The sequence below is a fragment of the Cynocephalus volans genome, chromosome 5 (assembly GCF_027409185.1).
Source record: "Cynocephalus volans isolate mCynVol1 chromosome 5, mCynVol1.pri, whole genome shotgun sequence".
Lineage (NCBI taxonomy): Eukaryota > Metazoa > Chordata > Mammalia > Dermoptera > Cynocephalidae > Cynocephalus > Cynocephalus volans.
In genome coordinates this window covers 86,955,080-86,978,997 of record NC_084464.1, presented here as the reverse complement: position 1 = coordinate 86,978,997, position 23,918 = coordinate 86,955,080, and the positions used below count along the sequence as shown (strand labels likewise).

At 47.4% G+C, this 23,918-nt stretch overlaps 1 long non-coding RNA gene across 1 annotated transcript; it reads right to left on the bottom strand.

Moving 5' to 3' along the window:
- Positions 1-369: 369 nt before the first annotated feature.
- On the bottom strand, positions 370-6,452 carry LOC134379244 (uncharacterized). Its single transcript, XR_010023708.1, has 3 exons — positions 6,368-6,452; positions 2,712-2,847; positions 370-809 (listed from the first exon to the last, which is right to left on the bottom strand). It is a non-coding gene; the product is annotated as an uncharacterized LOC134379244 (long non-coding RNA).
- Positions 6,453-23,918: the final 17,466 nt, after the last annotated feature.

Here is a 23,918-nt window from a genome sequence, read left to right as displayed (position 1 = left end):
CATTTTAACAAGAGTGAAAAGACCACCAGCAGAATGAAAGAAACTTGCAATGCATACACAAGAGACTTCAAAAAAGTTCATGGAAAAATGGAGTTAAAAGACAAAAATAAAACATACAAACCTTATTTTTTGACATAAACACCATCAAGTTCAAGACACTTGTAATTAGTGATTTTAGGCATCTGGTCCATCCCTAAAGAACTGAAGATCCTGGGAAGCTGAGGATTAGAATTCAGCCCAGGAAGACCCTCAATGTGACAGTGTGGAGATGGGGACTTAATTTTAAGTTGAGTGTTATAACATTAAACAAATGGAAACAAAATTTACTTCCTTTGGAAAGAACTGGTAGGATGAAGGCAAGAAAACAAGTAGAGAACATGTACATTTATTTTCAAATAGCAATCCAAAAATAAACAAATTTTATAAGGAAGAATGCACACTCCAGCAACAGACAACTTTGAGGAGTTTTAGCTGTTTCAGGACTTTGACAATAATGACAAGAAGTCAAAATGGTGGACAATGTACAGGAAATACTTCCAAGAAGACTGAGACTAGTGGCGACATAAATGCCTTCTTATCAGGAAAGCAACATGGAATGAAGTGGGCAATGGCACTTGCCCAAATCCTACCTTTATACAGAAGTTCTTCCATGTAGGACGAGGACATTTTGAGAGGATGGATGAAAAGACAAACAAGGAAGCCAAGGGATCTGCCAAAATCAACTTCTTCAGTAAGAAGGTTCACTTATTTTGCTCATTAATATTTCCAAATATTTCCAAATGTAATGATCTTCAACAAGGGCTGCTTCCCTAAGGCACAGAGTAATAACCATTCAGGAGGCCAAAAGCATTTAACAAGAAAGTAGTAGGTTCAATACATCCATGAGAAAGCTCTTAGACAACATGCTCCATAAGCAAGATACTCATGTCTGTCTCAACCAACAATTTGATTCACAGAGGCCTGACCTCTCCCAACCTTCAACCCAAGCCCTGAGATAGATGTATTTCCTTGAAGAACCCCAATCTTTTATAAACTGAGAGGTCCAACTGGAGGAATAAGAATATTCTTTCTGAGAAGCATTAATATGTGTATCAAATTATTTGTATCCAATTTTTCAATAAATCAACAGCAACTCTGCTTTCTTTACATCCTCTTCCAGGAGACAGGCACTGTATTGAAAAGTTGGGCTCAGGCAGGAAGGGAAGCATAGGATTCAGACCTCACTACAAACCCACGTTCATGGGCCTGGGTGTGGCTAACCACCAATCATGGGTGACGACTCCCTTGCCACACAGACAGTGGTCATGAGAGGCCAGAACAGTGCTGTTTTCTCCAGAAAGAATGCTCCTTCCTGCCTGGGAAGGAGAGATTATAAGTCCCACTGTAAAATTTAATTAATTGAAGTTCTGTAGGATCCCAGAAAGCCTGGCCTCTGGGAAAATGCATCATGGTCTTGGCTTCCACATGCAAAGGTGGGAATACAGGCTGCTACGCTGCAATACAGCTGCTGCCATTTGCCTGTACGATAAACTGCAGCAAAGCTATGGTAATTCAGAATGGAAACTGTCTTCTTGTGAGGTTGGTGAGTAAAGTCAGCTGTCTGGGGCATCCCTAATTACTCTTGGTACACTGGTATCTAGTGTTGTCTAATCACAGCCTTCTGTAAGCAAGTAAGCAAGCAAGCAAGCAAGCAAGCAATCAAGCAAGCAAGTAAGTAAGTAAATAAATAAATAAACTCAAATCCCATAAGTGCTGGAATGGGTGAGTACACTGGACAGCCCCAAACAACAGTATGCATGAAACACACTGAAGCAAAGAATCAAGAGAAGAAATCATTCACTAACTCCACTACTAACTATGTAGGGAGTCCAAAAGAGGGAAAAGTAAACAATGTATAGCTAGGCATGGCAAAGAGATGGCTGTGGACCTAGCTATAAATTCTCTGTTTCGGCTCTCCTGAGGAGTACCCAGCCTGCAGATGGAGACAACAAACATGGTAAGGCAGAGCCAAGATCTCACAGAAATGAAGCCAGAGACCTGACTAAGCCTCACCCCAAGACCACAGGACTCCTAGACTTTTGTAGGGTCTAGAATGAGCCATTACATTCATCGTATGTGGTTTCAGTTACTTGCAGCCAAATGTTATCTGTTTTAGTAACTATGCACTATTTTCCAAACCTAAAAGTGGGAATACAGGGTATTACAGGTTCGTGTATGCTAAATAGACAATGTGACAGATTATTTGAAATTGGAACCAATCTCCCAAAAATTGGGGAAAAAATGTTCACTAGTTGTAATACTGGTTTTGTCTCCTTATAAGAGTAAAGCTCAACTATTTTTTAAAAATTGAGAATCTTGGAGCACTAAGTCTAACTTTTTTTATCTTGAAAAGCTGTAACAGTAATACAAGAAAACATGATTCCATACAAATAAGTAAGAGGGATAAGCTATAAGACTAAACACAAAAATAAGGACAGTGGTCACCTTGGGGGCAGGAGGGACATGAGATCAGGGAGGGCACCAGGGGAGACTAAATACTGTCCATGGCCTATTTGCTGATCTGGGTGGTAAACCCAAGAATGTGCACTTGTATGTGTTATCATTATTTAAACTTAACATAAAGCTTCCTTTGCAAGTAAGAAGTATTTCACAATCAAATATTAAATCATTAATTAAGCTTGCAGAAAACATAATTTACATACTTATTTTACCATTTATGGAAAACTGGTAACATAGTGGTATCTTATTGACCTTAATAAAAACAGAGGAGGTCACATGCTGACATGAGGAGCTGAAGGACTCGTTGATAGCTGAACAAAGCATACTGCAGAGTATCAGCCCTGGTACCTTTGGGGAAAGAAAATAAATATATGTAACTGCTGGTTGCAGTGGACTGAATGTTTGTGTCCCCCCAAAAGTCATATGTTGAACTCCTAACCCCCAAGGTGATGGTTTTAGGAGGTGTGGCCTTTGGGAGGTAATTAGGTCACAAGAGTGGAGCCCCATGAATGGGATTAGTGCACTAAGAGTAGAGATGAGATAGATTCCTCTTTGCCCCATGTGAGGACACAGTGAAAACATTGCCACTGTCTGCAAGCCAGGAAGAGAGCCTGCAACAGCAACCACACCAGCTAGCACTTTGATCTTGGACATCCAACCTCCAGAATGTGAGAAATAAATGTCTGCTTAAGCTACCCAGCCTGAGGTATTTGTTAGAGCAGCCAGAACTAAGACACTGGGTCTTACTCAAAGAAATACCAAGAGGATGATCAAGAAACTAATAAAATTAGTATCTAGGGTTAGGCTGGGGCAAGAGGATTACAGTGGAAGGTGTGTTAAAAGCAATCATAAGGCAGACTTTTAAATATAATGTTGATTCTTAAAACTCTGTGTTCATTATTTGAAAAGAACTAATTTTATTATACTTTTTAAAGAGCTTATAAATTTTATTCAAAATAGTTTATAGTCAAATGGTTAATTTTTAATTGCAAGCAACCTTTCTATGTAGGAAATCATTCTAAGATGTAAGCGTCTCAAAGTCTAATTTTTATGGAAGTTTTTTGGACAGATTTATTTCCAATCATAAAATGCCTTCTTTCAACTCTCTTTGTAAATAAAATGACAAGTGATATCAGAGTTGGCATCTGCACGTTAGTTCAACCTGGAGAGTATTTTCTGAAATGTGTAGTATATAAATGCATTAGGATTTTTGGTTGATTTGGTGAATTTTTCAGGAGTGTTAAGACCCATGCTAAGATTTTTAAAAGCTTTAATCTTACATTGGTTAAAATAGAAACTCAGTGATCACAGAGGTTTCATGGTCTTTCAAAATTAGAAATTCTCTAGGGACACACTCACACTGATCTGGAGAAAATTTTCTTCCAGCTGCAAATGGACATCTGAGAATTTAAATATGCCCATCTCATTACTGGATAGTTTCCCAGAAAAATTACCAAATTTACTTTGTGTTCCGAAATACTTTTGTATTCCTGACACCCTGTCTCTCCATTCACTAGGATTCTCAACCAAAGAAATAAAACCCTTACCCACTCAAGCAGAGTCATTGCTAAAGGTTGGTCAAGCTAGAGATTACGGGGCTATGTTATTCTGAAAAGGAAATAAAAGCATACACTTGAATTAACTCAGAGAAGCAGCCTGGTTCACCCATGGTTCATGAGTAAAACCACCAACTGAAAACCAAGCTTGGAATCCACACTCTCACTGTGGAGATGCAGTCCCAGGGTGGCTCAGTTCCTAGCCATGAGGGAGGGAAAGCTGGACAGCCAGGGGGCCTATTTCTGGGACACTCCCCCTTCTCTCCCTACTGTAGAAAGCCTCCCTCCTCCTGTGCCTCAAACATCATGAAGGACAACGTTCTCGCCCAGGGTCAGTGTAATATTCTGCGCCGAACCATGTTTCTAATTCCTAAATCCTGTCTCCATGAGACAGAATCCAAATGGCTAAGTCTGTCACAGCCTTCCTCAATTTGTACAATATGCACTTCAACGCCACCAACTGTGTGCACACAAAAATCAAACTGGTGTCAGAACTCACTCTCAATACAACTACAGTGGAAAGGTAAGAAACAGCATCACCCCACCCGCATCTGCACGTGGACGCGCAGCTTCTCCACACTCTGTAGCTTCTTTCAGTATCCCCTCTCCTCCTGCGAATGGATGAGCAGGCTGGCACACCCGCAGGGGAGGTTCCCTGGGAAGAACCAACTTCACTTTCCTCCCTTTGGAGGTTCACTACTGGCCTCGGCTCAGAGTTACTGGCCTCAGGCCCCTGCTCCCCACTCCAGGTTACTCACTCAGTCGAACCCCCATGGATAATTTAAAAGAGACAAACCACGAATCCAGCGTTTATGTATAAAAGACGTTAGAAAATTAGAAGGCACTTTTTACAGGTCAAGAAGAAAATCCACAACTATCTATTCCTTTCAAAAAAAAAAAAAAAAGATGCCAGCTAGTTATTATTTTCATCATAACAAATTATTTGTAAACAATCATATTTGAACATGTCTAGTGTTACAAGTCTCACCTCCTAGGATTTAGCATTAATTTCTGAAGTCAAGACAACAGAAAACAGAAAATCATTAAATCTCCACCCCACAAAGGACAGTAACTGATACTTTTGTGAATCTTTGTAATTCACCAATGTATCACCCTCACTCTTTTGGTGGACTTGTGTTCATTTTTCTGCAGCCATACGGAAGGGAGATTTTCTCTGTTTTTCTGAGATTCTTTTCCCCAGTAGCATTCTCGAGGCTAAGCCCTTGAATTCCACTTATTACTCAAAAGAACAGACTGACAAACTTACTACACGCCTTCCAGGTACCCATGAAAGAATAAATCTCTGTTGTTTTGGCTGCCCAGTTTGTGGTCATTTGGTACAGTAGTCCTAGACACTAACACACCAACCTCCCAACTGACCCGGCTTGTTTCCTCGCTGGGTGTCTGAAGTACATTTTGCTTTTAGGCGGGTACTCTCCCTTTCAGGTTTGGGTTTCTCTGATCTCTTCGGTTCAGTGAGAACCCAGGGGCCAGAAATCATGTCCGTCCGTCCCCCTTACTACCAGCATCCTGTAGCTCAGAGGACACTACCCACCACCGTGTCCCCAAGAAGGAAAACTGGGATCCCGGAAGAAACAGCTCAGAGTCGACGGAGAGGCCTGAGGGGTTCTTCCTGGCCCAGGGTAGGGGACAGCTCTTCTGACAGCCTCCCCCCACCTCCAAGCTGTCCCGTGGGCAGCCGCTTCTCCAGAGCGACGGCACCGGGGGGCGTCTCGGGCCGTCCCGGGCAGCTCTGAGACCCAGGAGAGTGGGCTGAGAACGCAGGTCACCCCCAGGCTCCTCAACCCGAAGCGCTTCCGCTAGGGCGTCTGTCCCCAGGGAAGACGCTGCAAGGACAGGCGCAGAGACTTCGCATGCAGGGCTCGGGGGTCGCTCTCTGCGTCCCGCTCCCGTGAAACGTTCAGGAGGGACACAGGTCCTTCACAGAGAGACACGGTTCGTCGCCTGCGAACCGAGTCACCAACAGGCGCGGCCTGCGACGGGAGGGGGAGAAGCGTCACTGCAGACGCTGTGCGCATGGCGGGGCCGGAGTGCGAGGGACCTTGGGTTTGGGGACTCTATGCCAGTCCCAGGAGGGGCGTGGATGAGGAGACGCGCGGGACAGGGATCCTGACCATTCTGCCGGGACCCAGCCTAGCCCTGGAGTCCTGAGACCCCACGGACCGAGTGGGGCTTCAGCCTGGCCGGGGGTCCTCAGAACATCGCCCTCCAGGACCCCCCAGACCGAGTGAGGCCCTCTCCTCAGCCCGACCCGGCCGCGGACTCAGGCTCCCGGTCCCCCGCGCGCTCACCATGTCCGGCCCCGCTCCTGGCTGTCAGGGGTGTCCTCCCCGAGGGCCGCGACCACTACAGGTACGAGTGAAGGGGACGCTGACCTCAGGAGTGCGCGGGGAGGCGGGACGCGAGAGCGGCGGGGCGGGCAGCGTCGTCCGCACCCCTGCGGCCTTGATTGGGCAGCGCTCCTGGCACTCCCCGGATCCGAGGTATCTGATTGGACAGTGTTCCAGGAACTCTCCGCCCGCCTGGTTCTAATTGGGCAAGGCTCCGAGCCCCGCCCCTCGGGCCCTGATTGGGCAGTTCCCCACTGCACCACCCCTACCCTGAGTGACAGGCGGGGCTGACCTCAGTTGTTTAAGCCGGGCGGAAATTCGCGTTCTTGGCCTCAGCCCTTCTTTTCCTGCTTCCTCCCTGGGACAGGAACACACCTGGCCGGGTAGTTTCGTGTCTGGGCAGAACTCGCCCCGTCCCTGGGAGGGATACCCTCTTCTCCTTGCAGCTTGGTGGCTCCTCCTACATCCTCCTCCTGGTTGCGGGGGAGTGGGATGTTCCGCTTGTGTGAGCGGGAATTCCAGACTCAGTTTCCCCACCGAGAGACCCTTTGTCCCAGGCAGAAGGGGACGGGACGGGACAGTAGAGCTGGGGTCCTGCAGGGTCGGGGTGACCGGGGGCGTTGGGGACCAGGGGCACGGCTGCAGGCCCTCCCTTTGCCTCTAACACATCGACACCTACAGCTCGAATTGATATTATTGTGGCTGGATTTTCAGGGAATCCTTGTTATTTCCTAGTTTGGTATCGCAATTTGTTGATTTTTTTTTTTTTTTTTTAGGTACACTGAAAACATGATTCTGGTTTGCTTCTTTAAGATGTATATTATTTTAAAATATAATTGGGATGTTTCCTGTCAATACTTCGATTTATATTCTTTTTCCTTCCCTCGGTTATTTTGTTATTCTCTATACGTGGCACTGCACCTGTCTTCTTGGGAAGTCTGCAGGCAGAGGTCTGGATAGAGACACACCACTGCCTTGTCTCCTCAGATCCAATCAATCAATTACAAAATCAATGAGGGTTTCCGCCTAAGGAGGTTTCTCCTCCTGCCTCTCCCCACGTCTTTTACTCCTTGGCTTCGGATTTAAGGTTTCTCTCACACTGCCTTTTGAAAGGTATGCCCTGGAAACTTTTTTTTTCTTACTGTTACTGGCTCTATTAGGAATCTCTTCTTAGCATTCATACACTTATTTTCTATGAGCTCATTTAGGTGCTTGTCTGTCTCCCCGACCTAATAAGCACTATTTGAAAAAAGCCCATGACCATTGCTTTACAATCTTAGCCACTAGACACACTGCCCGTCTTGTTACAAAACTGGAACTAATGGTTCATTGACTGGGATGGCCTCCTTCATGTGAATCAGAAACAACTCTACTCTTCCCACTATCCCTATTAAAACTCCCCATTGGAGAATAGATCTTTCCTTACACTTGTGTGAAATCTTAAGTAGGTGACACAAATGTTTCAGTCACTTTCAAGTGCTAAAATTTCTCTGATCCGTTGCAGACACAACTGCCAGGCCAGCCTCCTACTCATAGAAGGTGCTTGAGAGCAGAACTTGAAGAACAGGTGCTAGTGAGGCTTCCAACTGAAAGGAGCAGCAGAGCTACAATGTCTATTTTCCCCTCAATTATTTATCATCGCTTGAATCTATAAAATGTCAGAAAACACAGTGATATAAAGAATAAGATGGGGCCGGCCCTGTGGCGCACTCGGGAGAGTGCGGCGCTTGGGAGCGAAGCTGCGCTCCCACCACGGGTTCGGATCCTATATAGGAGATGGCCGGTGCGCTCACTGGCTGAGCACGGTGCGGGCGACACCAAGCCAAGGGTTGCGCTCCCCTTACCGGTCACAAAAAGACAAAAAAAAAAAAAAAAAAAAAAAAAAAGAATAAGATGGAAGAAGTAAATATTGTTACCAGAGGTGATAGTATTGCTTTCTTAAGAAACTAAAGACAAAACAACTGTACAACTTAGAACTGAGGCAGAAGTCAACTTAGTTATTGATCAGATATATACAATATGCATAAAACATATAAAATATCGAGGAATAGAGTTAACACCACATGCAGGATCTATGTGAGGACAGTGACAAGTGTCTTCTGATAAAGTGAAAGAGGTGTCATCTCCATGGATATATAAACAAGTTTTGGGGTTGAAGACTCCTCCATGCAAAGATGCAGGTTTTTCTAAATGTAGCCATGAAATGTAGAGAAATTTCCAACCAAGTGTGCATCAGGAGCTTCTCGGTGCCTCCTAATAAAATAATTCTGAGATAATCTCTGAAAAGCAGTGAAAGATGTAGCCAGGTAGATATTGTAAATGAAGAAAGAGAAAAAAACTTTCTGACCAGTTGTACCAGTTAAAATAACTAATGAGGACATATCATTGAAATATCCTCTTGCCATTATGAAAAGAGACCAGTAGTTTTCCAGCCGGTTTTTTCCCTCAGTGGTATTTGGAAATGTCTGTAGACTACTGAGGGGTGAAGGGGACAGAGGGCAGGGATGAGGAAAATATTGAGCTATGAGTAGAGTGGCAGGTAGGGGTGGGATAAGGTGGTCAGGGGAGGCCTCTGAGGAGAACCCTTCCCAGGGGAGGAAAGGACAGAGTAGAGCAGAGGAGGAGTGGCACCCCTGGGCTGTGGACGGTGAGGGCTGGCCCTCAGGCTGTGCTGAGGCATTGGGTTTTCAGCATGTGTGGAGACGGTCACCTTACATTTTAAGCAGATGATCCAGCTGCTGCGTGTGGAGACTGGATTCTAGGAGAGCCTCACTTCACCCATTGCAAGATGGGGTGAGGGTTTGGGGAGCCCTCATAGGTCAAGTTTTCAGTACAGTGCCCAGCACATGGGGTGGCCAGGCAGGGCCTGGGGGAGAGGTCTGGGAGGGAGGATACCTTGGCTAATCAGGAGAGATGCAGGTGTGGGCACTGGCTTAGAGCCAGAGATGTTGTCCTGGGTGAGTCAGGGCCGCGAGGCTGGCCCAGTGCTTTGGCCATGCTCTCCCACACTTCTCCACATTAGACATCCATCCTTCCTTCCTTTCAGCCATGATCTGAGGTGTCACCATGGAAGAGTTGCTTCCAGAATTTTGTCTGGAAGTGAATGACTGAGCAGAGGCTCATGGCCCCTTGTCCACGGCCCACAGGGACAGGCAGATGTGGACATGAGAAGCGGTGAAAGCCCAGCCAGAGAGAAAATTCCAGAAACCCTTTTCTAGAGATCCCAAGCTGAATGAGGAGGGAGCCTAGAAAAGAGGGGGGTAGGTTCCTGAAATGTCCCCGTGATACCTGTGCATAGGTATGTGTATCCTGTTTGTCAGCAAACATGTAAGCAATCTTGGTGTGAGTCTGTGTGCTGATTCCCTCCCTTCCGGTAGCCCCTGAGCACACCTGGGAGAAAGAGAGCCAGCCTTAGATTGTGCAGACTCACACGTACCAGCCACTGTGCTAAGTGCCTTATGTCTATCATCTCTGATACCTTAAACCATCCTAGAAGGAATTAGTATTACTGCCCCTGTCTTACAGATGATGACATTGAGGCTCAGAGAGGCTAAGTGACTTGCCTGAGTTCACGCAGCCAGTGAGTGGCAGATCAGGGATCTGAATCCGAGTCTGACTCTGAAGTGTGTGTTTTGCAATGCTGCCTTTCTGGGTGGGGGAGAAGCAGGTAAGAGCCGAGAGTGAGCAATGGTGATGTTGGGAAGAGTCCCTCCATTGAGAATTGCTGAGCAGAACCCACTTGCAATTCTCTGCCAAGCAAGAGCAAGCTGTCATCATCACTTCCTCGTCACATGTTGCTTATCGCAGGTGATTGTCACCAGCAATAGAGAAGCTGGAGTGATGCACCTGTTTGGTGCTAATCCGGAATGGCAGGATTTCACACCAGACTTGCTCAGTGTTCTGAGGCTCCATCTGCCTCTCTGGCCCTGTCCCTGTGGGATGTTCCCATAAGATTTTGGATAGGATGACAGTGCTTGGGGAAAGCCTGCTGTGAGGTGAAGGATGTATAGTTGCTAAAACTGGCCATGCAAGTCAGGCCTGGGTTTGAGCCCCAGTTCTGTCCACCTGCAAGCTGTGTGACCACGTGTGAAGCACTAAATAGCAAGGTGACAGAGTCCTTGTTAATTTGGAATTATTCCAGCAAAGGCTGGCTTTCCATTTGCCTGTCTCCCCTTTCTCCTTCCCCTTGAGGTCTGACCTTTGAATGAACCCGGGACCCTGAGAACTTTGTAAAGGAGGAATTTATGCTCTTATTTTGCTGATAAGTAGTTAGCCACAAACCTTCAAGCGCCATGGCAACAGAAAGTGTTCTATAAACAGCTTTGTACCAGACATAACTGTCTTAATCAGTATAATATGTTATTTTTATTGGCTTATTAAAAAAGCCTAAAATAAACTAAGGTGCTTCACAGGTCAGCAGCTTGGGAAGCCCTCCTTATCTCATAAGTGTGTCTTGTCAATTCCCTACCATCTCCCCTCGGATACAGGTCCTCAACAACCATGGACAACTGACTGGGCCTCTATGAAGTAGAAATGGCAGGAGTGTTGTAGTCAATGGTAGGAGGGCAGTTAGCACTGGCTCCCTCTACAAACAATCCCCATCTCCGTGGCTGAACATGGTAAAGGTCTATTTGCCTCACAAACTCTGATGAGGATCTGGTTGCCCTCCTCCATTTTGTAGCTACACTGCTGGACCCTGTGGCCACCAGAGACCACAACAAAGACAGAGATGAGGACACATTGATTCTGAACTGACTCACCCCAGAATTGGCAGACATCTCTTCTGCTCACAGTCCATTGTCCAGACAATGTCACTTGTGTGACCCCAACTGGCCATGAAGGAGGCTGGGAAATGAGGGTGGCACTGGATGTTTGATGGAGACTAGCTGTCTCAGCCATGAAGATCCACCTCCAAAGGGTGCTTTGAGTATTTGTGAGCAGTTATGCAGGACCTGGCACCTAGGGGTGTGCCAGATGACAATCCATCCCCACAGAGACCTGTGCCCATGTTCTGGTCCCATTCCAGACTTCAGATGCTTGTCAGCATCTGTCCACCCTTGTAGATTCACCAGGAAAGCCCTACAATGCTGGCCCCAGGCAGAAGGCATTCTCACTTCCCGCCTTTCCTTGCCACTTCCTATATAAGGGCACTTCAAAAAGCTCATGGAAAAATGGAATGAAAGCATAATACAGATCCTTCCATGACCTTTTCGAAGTATCTCATACTTTATACTTTCATACCGTAATGTCAACAGGTTTTCACAACCACTCAATGACGCAGATTCCATTGCTGTCCCTGTTTTTGCCGATGAAAAAACAAGTTCAGAGAGGGAAAGCCACCTGTCAAAGTCACACAGTGAATTAGTGGCTGAGCCAGGACCAGAGCCCGATCTATCCCAGGCTCCTAACATGGAGACTACCCCATGAGGCCTTGTACCAGACTCTCCTGCCACACTGGGTGTCCTTTGAGAACAGGACTTTGTTAGATTCTTGTCCAATGGCACCCTTCCCATCTGCATCTCACACGTGCTCAGTATTATCTAATTGAATGGCCCTGTTCCCTTAGATTTCAGGTGACAGTGAACTAACAGGAGCTGCAACCAGGACTGGGATGGGCTCCTTAGGCCCTACACAGCTGTCATCTCACCTGAGGCAGTGAGTACCTTATCTGCTCCCCTCTTAACCTCCTAGCCCACATCATTTCTGGCGTTGGAGGAGGAGAGGGATGTGGCTGTATCAGAGAGGGTGGGAACCCCCGGAGGAGCGATCCCTTCCTTGAGGTCCCTCACCCCATTTTCTCCAAGTGGAGAGCTGGCTTATCCTGCCTCCACCCACACAAAAAGTCTCTCAGTGTGGGGTGCTGGGACCCAAAGGTCTCTGAGTCTCTGCCACACCATGCTGTCTGCCAGCAAGAAGTCAGGGACTTAAGAAGCCGTGACAAAATGGCATGATAAAAGGCTATCACAGGGTGGGCCGGCTAGCTTACTTGGTTAGAGCATGGGCTGATAACACCAAGGTCTAGGGTTTGGATCTCCATACTGGCCAGCTGCCAAAAAATAAAAGAATAAAAAAGCTGTCACGGGGTTACAGGAGCACATTTGAGCAGCACCTGATAAATCTGCAACACTGGGGAAACCTCCATGGGAAAAGACTCTGATGTCTGTGCAGCAGAAGGCTCATTCAGACAAGAATGTGGGAGGGTGATCCATGCAGGGAACTGGCATCTGCAAAGACCCAGAGGCAGAAAACTTCGTGGGCCCAAGATACAAAGGGATTCACTCTGAACAGTGATGAGGGAAGCTGATTTGCTGGCTGTGTGTGTCACTTGGGTTCTTGCTGCAAGATGAGAACCAAAAGCTTTAGTTGGATCTATGAACACTGCCTGAGAACACAGAGCAGTCTGTCTACACATGGGAAGCCAAGGAATGAAGCCCTGCAGCATGGCCGGTGCCCGATCCCAACCCTGAGAGGATGCAGGTGGGTGGAGGTGGGAGATGTGGTCTGCTTTTCCTCCGGCTTCTCATCCAGTCAGTACTTCCATTGAACCTAAAGGTTCATGGACGCCGTCCTTTGAGACACAGTTCCCTGGGTACTGTTTTTATTAACTTTATTTTTATTTACTTTTTGGTGGCTGCACAGTACGGGGATCTGAACCATGACCTTCACGTTATCAGACTATGCTCCAACCAGCTGACCTAACCCGCCAGTCCCCCTGGGTCCTGTTTTTGCCCTTGTGAAGTATTGACAGGTCAGCTGTCAACAGGCACAGTGCTGTTATCCATCCTGCTTGAGACTGCCGCCTTCACCTCCCCCAAGTCTCTCTCCCCCTTCCAAGCTTCGTTTCCTCCTCAGTGTGGTCACCATCCAATCAATTCCGTGTCCTTCCCTGTGATGTCAGCTCCACGAGGCAAGGGGTCTTGTCTGTCCTGTTGGCTGCTGTGTCTCCCATACAGGACCCAGTTCCTGGACCACCCCAGCCTCACCACCCTCCATACACTGTGCTTGTTATGATGTTAAGTGTGATGTCACTAGAGTGAACATCTGATGTTGCAGGCATAAGGCATCTGTCAGATGGGACTAGCTCGTGTGGCTCTTGTGAATTAAGCAACTTGTGAAACCCTAGAGAGTGCTTGGCCCAGAAGGAGTGTTCAGCAACGTCAGCCTCTCACCATGCTCCTCTGCCTTTTTCTCTTCTTTCTCCTTCATTTTCCTATCAGTATTCCTCAGCTGCCTAATTTTACCGCTGACAGCTATTTGAGCCACATTTTCCTTTTTGGTAAAGATGCTCACCCCATCACTGTGCTTGCTTGGGGCCCTGGCATTATGCTGCTAAAAGGAATTTACATGTTTGATTTTCCACCAAATCTCAAAATTAATTAGCCTACTATATACTATTTTGTTAGTGTTCAGTTTTTGTTCCTCCACCCCCCAATTTATTTCTCTTAAACTTTTGATGCATGGTCACTGCTTCTCTGCTGGGGAAACTCCTAATAAAAGGGAGAGAGAAATGTGAAAATTTTTCAGGGAAAGGGAAATGATAATGTTTAGTTCAACAGCTTGCATCTTTTATAGACTTATGCATAAATAGGGTTTGTGTTCTTTAAAATCATCCCTAGCTTAATTAATCCCTATACTTAATTCAACATGTCAGTGTTTCGTGGTCTTCCATAGTGACATCATGACCTCAAGCCTTCAGACAATTCACTCACTAATTTAATTGGTTATTGTCTGGTCTTCCAGGCAGACCCATGCTCTTTGTGGGCAACTACTTCTTCCTCATGGGGTATAATCCAGAGGGGCTACCTCATGGACTGAATGTTTGCATCCCTCTCCCCCAAATTTGTGGGGTAGAGCTCTATCCTGCAATGTGACAGTGTGGAGATGGGGACTTTGGGAGGTAATTTGTGTTAGATGAGATCATGAAGTGGGTACTTATGATGGGGTCGGTGTCCTTATGAAAAGAGATCTGAGAGAGCTTGTTTCCTCTCTCACTCTCTCTGCCATGTGAGGACACAGTAGGAAGGTGGCTGTCTGCAAGCTGGGAAGAGAGCCCTCACCAGTACTCGAGCTTGCTGACACCCTGCTCTTGAACATCCAGTCCAAACTGTGAGAAAATGCATTTCTCTTGTTTAGGTCACCCAGCCTATAGTATTTTGTTATGGCAGCCTTGATACTATTGCAATGAATCCCTCTTGTTTAAATTTCAGAGTTAGGGTCCATTGCTTGTGATCCAAGAATTCTGACTAATTCATCCATGTACTGTGCCATTTAGTGGGTAAAACCTACATAGTTAATCAGTTCTTCCTTTATAGGATATTATAATTATATTTATGCTTATCATTGATTAATACACTTCTAAGATGAAGTTGATAAAATTTGACATATTTGAGTCGTTGGTTATATTTTGATGTAGAAACAAAGATAATTACTAAGTAAAATTTTATTCATAAAGAAATATTTGAATAAATCTTTAGATTCATCCCTCCCTGTGGTGTGTTGTTCATAACATTTGGTGGTGGGGGAGCTGGGAGTAATAGGGAGAAGAAATGGTACATGAACATGCTTATGCGTAAGGTTAGCATTAATGTCTATCAGATGCTTCCAGCTTTGCTATAGATTATAAAACTAATAACGATTTGCATAAGTGAGTAACAAACTACAAATTTTTACTTTATGCTCAGGAAATTCTAAAACACCTATGGTATTGGCTTTCACTGAGACTATGTATTTGGAAAAACTGAGATGATTTAAGAAAAAAATTGGTTTGTATAGGTGTTTCATCATTGCATTTTATTTCCATGTAGAAAGGATATTGATGTATTAATTATTTTTTAATTTCCACAAGACCAAGTGAGCTTTAAATATTTATATGTTATGAAAAAGGATGGTGGCAAATTGGATTTGAAGCCAAGGTGATTGATGTTTCAGTCCCTCCAAAAGATGGACTGGGCCAAGACTTGTCGAGGTGTTAGGATCAAAGCTGATGTTTAGCCAGTTTCTTAACAAATAATTATTGTGCCAGCTCTGTTACTGGCACATACGATGTACAACACGGGTCTTTGCCATCAAAGAGGATATAGTCTAAAAGAAGATCTAGAGGTATACAAATAAGAACCGTAAATCAGAGGCACCAAGACAGAGCAGTCTATCAGAGCAGTGAAGCCCAGAAGAAGGGCTGCCCAGTTCTACAAGTGGAAGAAGGTGGGGAAGTGTCCAAAAAGGTTTAGAAGAAGTGTGTGTGTGTGTGTGTGTGTGTGTGTGTGTGTGTGTGTGTAATGATTTCAGCTAGAGTTGACAGTGTAAGGAAATGCTGTGAGTTGAGAAATAGACAGGGAAAGTTGATAAATACGGGAAGCTCACTATGACCCAAGTACTGGGTATGAAGAGTGACACAGAGAATTACAGCTGAAGATGTGGGCAGGATCAGACTGTGGCAGGCCCTGGAGGCCATCTGGCCATCTCTTGATATTTGAAACTGATCCAGCAGTTAGCCTAAAATCATTATAATATTCAAGCAGTGGATTGAAATAATCATATTTTTGTTTCAGAAAAGTCACTTTGAGGGGGAAGGGGAATCCTGATGGGAAAAGGAAAAACTAGAGTCCCCCAAACCCACTAAAACATGGCTACAGTGACTGTTGGGAAAATGGGGATGACTTGAGAGAAGGCAGTGGCCATGGGGAACAGAGGGGAGCAGATGGACAGGAGAGATGCTAATGAGAAGAATCCTACACAACTCCATCCCTGGTTTGAGTTGCGATTTGGACTGGTTGGATCTTGGGTAGCTAGGGATGCACTCATTAATGGAGAGGAGAAAAGACAGGAGTGGGGATGGGAACCAGGACAATAAGATTGATGCTGGACACATTGGGTTTGAGGTGCTTGAGGGATATTCCCAAAAATGCCCAGGAGGCAACTGCACGTCTAAGTCTGGAGCCCAACAGGGGTTCTGGGCTAGATGTGTGCTTTTGGAAGTTGTCAGCACATAGGTAGAGTTAAAAATATAAAGTGAGTTAGCTTGTCTTTGGAGAGAATGTGGAATGAAGGATGGCACCACCATTTGTGGATGGGCAGGAAGAGACTAGCTCATCAAGAAGGTGGGGAGGAAGTGACCCAGGGGACACCAGGAGAAAGTGCAGACCAGGGGCAGAGAGGGTTCAGGAAGGAGGAAACATTCAGAAGCATCACATGCCACAGAGTGGGTCAAGTGGGATTTGATTGCTGTGATTGTTGCTTTGGAATAAGGAGAGCTGAACAAGCGACTATAAGTTGTTTGGATGGAAGATGCCAATCTTTAGGTCAGTGGTTGTAAAAAGGAGTAAAACCCTGGGTCCTATCTCTGTGAGGCCCAATGTACCTTTGCTCCACATTACACCACCAGGATGTAACTGATCACACCACTGAGATGTGCTCTTTCTCCCTGTTGAGCACAGGGTCTCTCAACCTCAGCACCGCTGACATTTTCCAATTCTTTGTTGTGATGGATGTCCTGTGCTTTGCAGAAGGTTTAGCAGCATCCCTGGCCTTTACCCTTCAGATGCCAGCACCGCCACCTCCCCAAAGCTGTGATAACCTGAAATCTGTCCAGACAATGCCAAATGTCCCCTGGGAGGCAAAGATGCCCCAGTCGAAAGTCACTGCTCTGGATATGCAGAAGGGAGATCAAGCTGTACCTTTTGAAACACTCACCAGGGCAAAGGCAAGAACAGAGATATAGATTTTAGATGAAAACTGACTGAGCCATAAAGTCATCTCTGAAAAGGTGCATATGGGTGAAAACCAAATAACCAAGGAATTCAGACCATAGCTGTTTGAGTGAAGCAGGTATTTTTTTCCTGAAGCAATGAACACATTGTACCTATAAGGACAGCACACAACTGTAACAATCAATAATAAAAAAGACAGTACATGGTCCCATATACATGCCCTCCTGTACCAAACAGGAGGAAGCAAGAGCTTGTGGCGATGACCATTTATCTCAGGTGCACAATGGGCAGGAGCCATCCACCCCTTTACTAGTCCTTTTAGACCATATCAGAGCCATAACACGTGTTTTCTACCTCATCTCTGTTTTCCTCCTGCCGTCATCTCACCCCAAGGGGGAAGGTGGGTGTGCCCGCCTCTAGTCTCAGGTCTAGTGGGTACAGTCACTGTGGTACCACCAAGGGAGCTTGCTACATGTCTGTCATGGTTGGAGGCTGCAGGAGACTGGTTTCTGACTCTGGAGAGCTCTAGTGTCTGGACAGGAACAGAATAAGTGGTTAGGATCTGCCTGCTTTCCAGAGTTTGTGGAGTAAAAGATGAACGAATGTTTCCAGTGAACCAGAGAGAGGCCTTGGAACTCCAGAGAACCATATGCAGTCATCCCAGGCTTCGCGAAGAGAGACAGCTAAGGCGTGAACAGACATTGCCTCAGAAAAGCTGAAGAAACCAGCACATTTCCAGGCATGGGGAAGAGTGACCCATGAGCTGGCAGAGACTGCACACCCAGCCTCAATAGATCTGCTGTGAGGAACCCCCCAAGAGCCTCCACAAGTAGCACATGAGATGAGGAGCTTGTTTCAAACCCTGAGGAACCCAGAGAACATGGAGCTGGCCTGGGAAATACCAGGACCAGAAGAGCTTCTATGACCTTTACGCCTCACTCCTCCTGCCCTGCCTGCCCCTGCCCAACCCAGCGCTTTTGCTCTTGTAGTAGCAGCTGGGAGAGGGGGGAAGATTCAATGTCTTCATTATGGCAAACTGCAAACAGTTATTACAGCAGAGATCCTAGCATAATGAACCCCATGAGCTCATCAGCTAGTTCAACAATTATCAGCTATCCAACACTTGGATTATTTTGAAGGAAATCCCACAGACTGTAACATAACACTTCAGTATATACCTCAAAGAGATAAGAGTATATATGTAGACATATACATCCATATGTGTATTATATATATACACACATGTAAATACACAATACCATTATCATACTAAAAAATTACCACTCATTACAGCATCAAATGAAAACATTTAACTTTAAATTAAGTTCAGAATTTTGATTAGCATACAGAACTGGATACTTCAGTTCCTGAATGGCAACTGTGTTTAGTGACTTTAGAGCTCATCGGACCAGCTAACTTTTTATTCCAAAAGGGAAAAGAAATGAAAAGACACTGATGTGATCCCAGGAGTCCTGTGTGGTTACTTGACTCAGTGATGGTCATCAGGGCCAGGTGCACAAATGCACACATGCCCCTGCACAGTTTCATCAGTGTACAACCACATATGTCTGGATGTGACAGAATATGTCCCATTCGTGAGGGGATCACTTGGCTATGTCTTTGTTTTCAGAGCTAGGAGAGGGCCTGTACCCACTGTCCACCAAAGCCACACAGTGTTCAAGTTGGACTCGGAGAATGACCAGCACCCAGTGAGGGGGCTGGGATGCCCTGGTGGCAGGTGGTCCTTGTCCCAGCTTGCCTGGGATGATCCCTGTTCACATCTGTTGTCTTGTCACAACTGTCACTAGTGCTCCCACTAATACACTCTGGAAAGTGTCCCAGTTTGGACAATTCATCACATGGCCACTTCCCCAATGGTCCCTCCCAGGACATGAACTGCTGCATGCCCTGCTGTGCAGCTACAGAGCCAGACCTGCCCACCAGGAAGTGACAGGTCAGCCAGTGTTGTAGCCTCCCAGAGACAAGGAAACTGGGATGAAGGACCCCAAAGGGATTATTCTAGTGCCACGTTGAAGTGTGGGAAGGGATCCAGCAAGCACTTGACGATTGATCACAACCAGTGACTCATAGAGACCAACAATCAAACGGATGCCGGGAAGACAAAGGCAGAGGCCCCGGAAGGGGTGGACGCAAAGGCATCCAGCCAGCAGAGTGGACATGGTTTTTGATGGAGATCACTGAGGCCCTGGGCAGAGCCTGTGTAGCTCACTGGGCAGCCAGGGCAGGGCTGGAAAGGAGAGGTCACTGGACACAAGCTGTTGAGATCTTTAGAACGTCCTTCCCCTCTCCTCGCAGGAGAAACCACAGGGTAAACACACTCCTAAGACACTCTGGGCACCCCTTGCTGTGGTAGCATCCTGGGGCCTTTGTAATAAGTACTATGCAGTGGCTTAAACAACAGAAACGTACTGCCTCACAGTCTAGAGGTCACAAGTCCAAGATTGAGGTGTTGGCTGGGCCACGCTCCAGTAGAAGGCTCTAGAGAAGGATCCTTCCTGCCTCTCCTCATTTCTGCGGTTGCTGGAGAACCTTGGCACTCCTCAGCTTGGAGGTGGTCACTCCAGCCTCTGCCTTTGTCACCACGTGGCTTCTCCGTGGTCTGTGCTCACATCGTCCTCTCTCTGAGTCTGTGTCTCTTCTCTTAAAAGGACACCGATCAGTCAGGATTTAAGACCCCCTTACTCCCGTTTGACTTTACCCTAATTTAACTAATTTCATCTGCAAGGACCCTATTTCCAAATAAGGTCACATTCGAGGTGGCAGGAAGACCAGTGAATTTTGGGGAGGACACCGTTGGAGCCAGCACGCGGGCTTCACTCAGGGGCGATGGCTGGATTCACGTGTAAGGCGTCGGAAGCCCGAGCGCCGCGAGGCTTCTGTGTCGCGGCCTGCACTGCCCGCCTTCGGGGACTGCCTGTGGGAGCTGCGCGGTCAGCCTGGGTCTGGCACGGGGTGGAGACCTCCCCGGCTGTCCTCCTCTGCCCGGCTTGGCTCAGGGCTGGGGGCTGGAGCTTGCTCCGCATTAGGTGAGCGGATCAGGGTCTCCACCTCGGCGAGCTGAGCCCGAGCACAGCCTGAGCCCCAGCGAGGACCGCGCCCCCTCCCCGCGCTGATCAGCTTCCTGGGGCGCAGGTCTGGCTGCTGGAGCAAAAGGTAGGGCCGCCAGGGAGGCGGCTCTCCTGCTCCTCCGCTGTCACCTGTGTGTCCTGTTTCTGGCCATCAGCACACAAGTTCCTGGGAACTTAGCTTTGTCCCCTGCACATGGGACTGGTGATAGCCCCAAACCCACAGAAGCTCTGGAATTAGTGGTCTTTGTGGCCGCTTCTCAACATCACCAAGTGTTCCTTGAACTAGACATAGGGGTTGTCACATGTCTTCCCTGTATGTGGTGGGACAGGGACTGGCCCAGAACAGACCTAGGGTCAAAAAGTTCATCCGGACCTTTCTGCCTACTAACCGTCCATGTTCTGTGGCTGGTGTGCGACCTTTGCCCTGCTCCTAATGCCACCCCACCCCCATTTGTCTCAGTAGACCACATGCCACAAGAGACAGGAGCATCCCTGAATCGCTCACAGTGTTTGCCTCCTAGAAACACCTGCATTCAAGTCCTGATTATTCAGGAAGGGTCTGGAAGCCCCTCTCCAGGAGGCAGGAGGAAATTTTGTGCAGAGGGGGGGGCCGCACCCAAGCCGTCTGCTGAGCAAGTGACAGCTGGTCAGCAGGATGCTCCTGGGGAGGCATGTGGCGCCAGGACCTACCCAGGGGCACGATTAACATGACTGTGCACTTCCTCCTCTGCCCGAGTCTGCTGGCTTGAGTAACCACGAGGGACAGTATTAGAAATCTGAGAGGTGACACGGAGGTGCCACATTGACGCCATGTGTTCTGGGGGGTGGTGCATTAGTGGCGCCAAGTAGGCAGTGCTGTGGCCTTGCCTGGAATGTTCTTCTGTCCCTCACCTATCTGGTGAACTCCTGCTCAATCCTCAAGACCCAGCCAGATTTCATCCCCTTCTGCTGGCTGTTAGCATGCTTTAAGACTTGTTCCCCCTCACTGGGCTGTGGGCTCTGAGGTTGGGGGCTCTGCCTGTTGTCTTGAGTCCTGAGCATCCACAGACTGAGTGCCTGGGCTGTGGGCCATGCTCACATGCTTGTTACATGCATGTTCCAATGACCATGCATTTGGAGGTGGAAGGTTGTGGCCCCAGTCCTCACGGCCAAACTGCTGCTTCCCGGAGGCCCTGCTCCTCCCTCCTTCCCTGGACACCAGCACGCAGAGCCCAGGGTGGTAGGGATTGGCAGAGGAGTGCTCCTGGGGCAGTCTACACAGCACACGCCTAGCCAAAGTGACTGCTGCAGGGACGTGTCTGCTGAGGAGGAGGCAGGAGAGTGCCTCCAGCAAAGCAGATGCTTATCTACCTCCAGGTCCCAGGGCACAGGCTGCAGCCACCTGTTGGGGTGGGGCTCATCCCTGGTGACCCTTGGGCTGCAGCTCTGGCCACAGTTTCACTTCATCCTGGCACTTGGACTCCCCAGAGGAACAGGGGGTCAGGGCAGGCTATGGGACTTCAGCTCTGGAAGGCAGGGCGAGCTCCTGTCGCCATTCTCTGACCCTGCACTGAGCCAGGGGGTCCCTAGGTAGGGGGCTCACTAGAACTGAAGGAAGGGAACCTACAAGGGCTTTTCCCTCCCCCACAAGAAGTCAGTTTCTGCAAAGGCTGAGCTTGAATCCCCTTTCTGCTGATAAACCTGTGCTGACCCCTGGTGGGATCCAGCTCTAGACCCGACCCCTGCCACAGCTGTCACTCCTACCAGAGCCCAGGGCCAGTGAATCTGGCTTCTCTGCCACCCTGGCTGCTGCACCACACCTAGCAGGTAATTCATGTGCATCCCCAGGCACCAGGCTGGGAATTTCTGCACTAGTGTCTCACGCAGTCCTGCAGTCTGCGCACTGTGTAACTGAGGCAGAAACTGAGGCACAGATAGGCAGTGACTTGCCCAGCTCAGGCAGCACAAGACTTGAGACCAGGTCTTTTGGCTTCACCATCTTAACTACAACATGATTCCTACTCCCTCGTGGGGGACCCTTCAAGGACATTAATGTGTCACTTTCATTATTCTTTCCCCAGCCCCAAGACCCTGGCATACACAGCAGGGGCCCAGTCAACATTAACTGAGCTAAATTGAAGCACAGGCCACCAGAAGAACCACCTGCCCAGGCAGGCCCAGCTCTCCAGGTGATTCTAAGTGTGGCCAGGTGGAGACCACACAGCTCCATGACCTGGCCTCGCCCTTGGGTATTGTGAGGAGTGGGAAGGCAGGGGGATCTTTCCAGGAAAGGCTCCCTGGAATTTCCCCTATGATGGTCTAAAAGTAATTTAAAAATAACATAAAGATCATGTTATCCGTTAGTGTTCTGGGTCCACTCTCTCTCTCTGGAAGAGGCCAGTGTCTTGAAAACAAAACACAGACTCTGCTCTTTCCTCCTCCTCCTGCCTGGGAGGAGGGGCAAACCAGACCAGATGGTGAGCATTGCATCAAATCCTTCACACAGGACTCCCTGGGTGCGAGGGAGGCACCAGGCCATCACCAGGTGGCACACATGCTGGTTCTTGGCGTGTCTACCATCTGGCTGCCATGTACATCTGGTTGCTCGGTGAAGGACAGCTCCATGGATGCACCCTGGGATGGTTCAGGGTCCTCTGCCCACCCTCCAAATGGACCCCCGCCTGGAGGCTAAGTTTGAGCAGCTGGGTGTGTCCATTTCCTGGAATGATATACAAAATCCACACTGAGGATTTTCAAATTGGGCTTCCTGGAAGAGCCAGTGAGTAACATAAGAATGCTCCAGCAGTAAAGAAACACAGAGAACAAAATAACCAGGATTCCATATTTTCTTGGATATGAGATCAGCCTTTGCTCTCTACCAACTGCGTGGGGGAAGAGGGGTGTCTGTGGATACCAAGAGCTGAGACATAGAATCCTGAATCCCAGCCCCACTGCAGTGACTGGAGTGACTTCCGTCAGGCAGCTTAAATGTCAAGCCTTAGTGTCTTTCTCTGGAAAATGGGTGTACTTTTTCTTGTCTCTAGATATGCTGTTATAAAACAATTTCCAAAAATACAGCCTTCATTAAAGAAAAAAAGCAACTTGGGCAAAGGTGCACAGTCAGTTCTCATTTGTGTTAAAAATGTGCTTATATCTAGAGAGAAAATTTCTGGAATGTGAGAAATGCCCCCACCTGTTCAATGCCAAAGGATGGACATGGAGACACAAGGTACAGCAAAGTGAAACTTTAATAATGGCCTTGCAAATCTGGGTGTCCGTGAATGTGACAAGCACATGGAAAAGGTATGTAGCAAGCATACCCTAGTGTGTGAGTCCTTCCCCCCAGTTCCTCATCTGCTGAGTACTACGGAGTACACAATCTTCCCAAATGACTCCTAAAATTTATTACCCCCTTGCAAGGAATCCCTTTGTCTTGGGGCTCAAGACAAACCCATGGAAAAGGCCCGCTTAAGCCCTGTGAAAGGAGAAACACCAGGGAATGAAGAAAACAATAGGGGCTAGTAACTAATTACCATCTCAGGGAGAGCTCTATCTGTTCAGAGACCCTCCAGGAATGGGCTGGACCAGTCAGCCAACTTTTGGGCTGGGCCTGAATCAGTTAAAACACCCTCAGATGAGTCATTTCTAAAAATGAATCAGTTAGATTATTTTATTACATTTTCTTTGTATATCTTTCATTAGAGTTATTTATTAGCCAATTAAATTTGTTTTTTTACC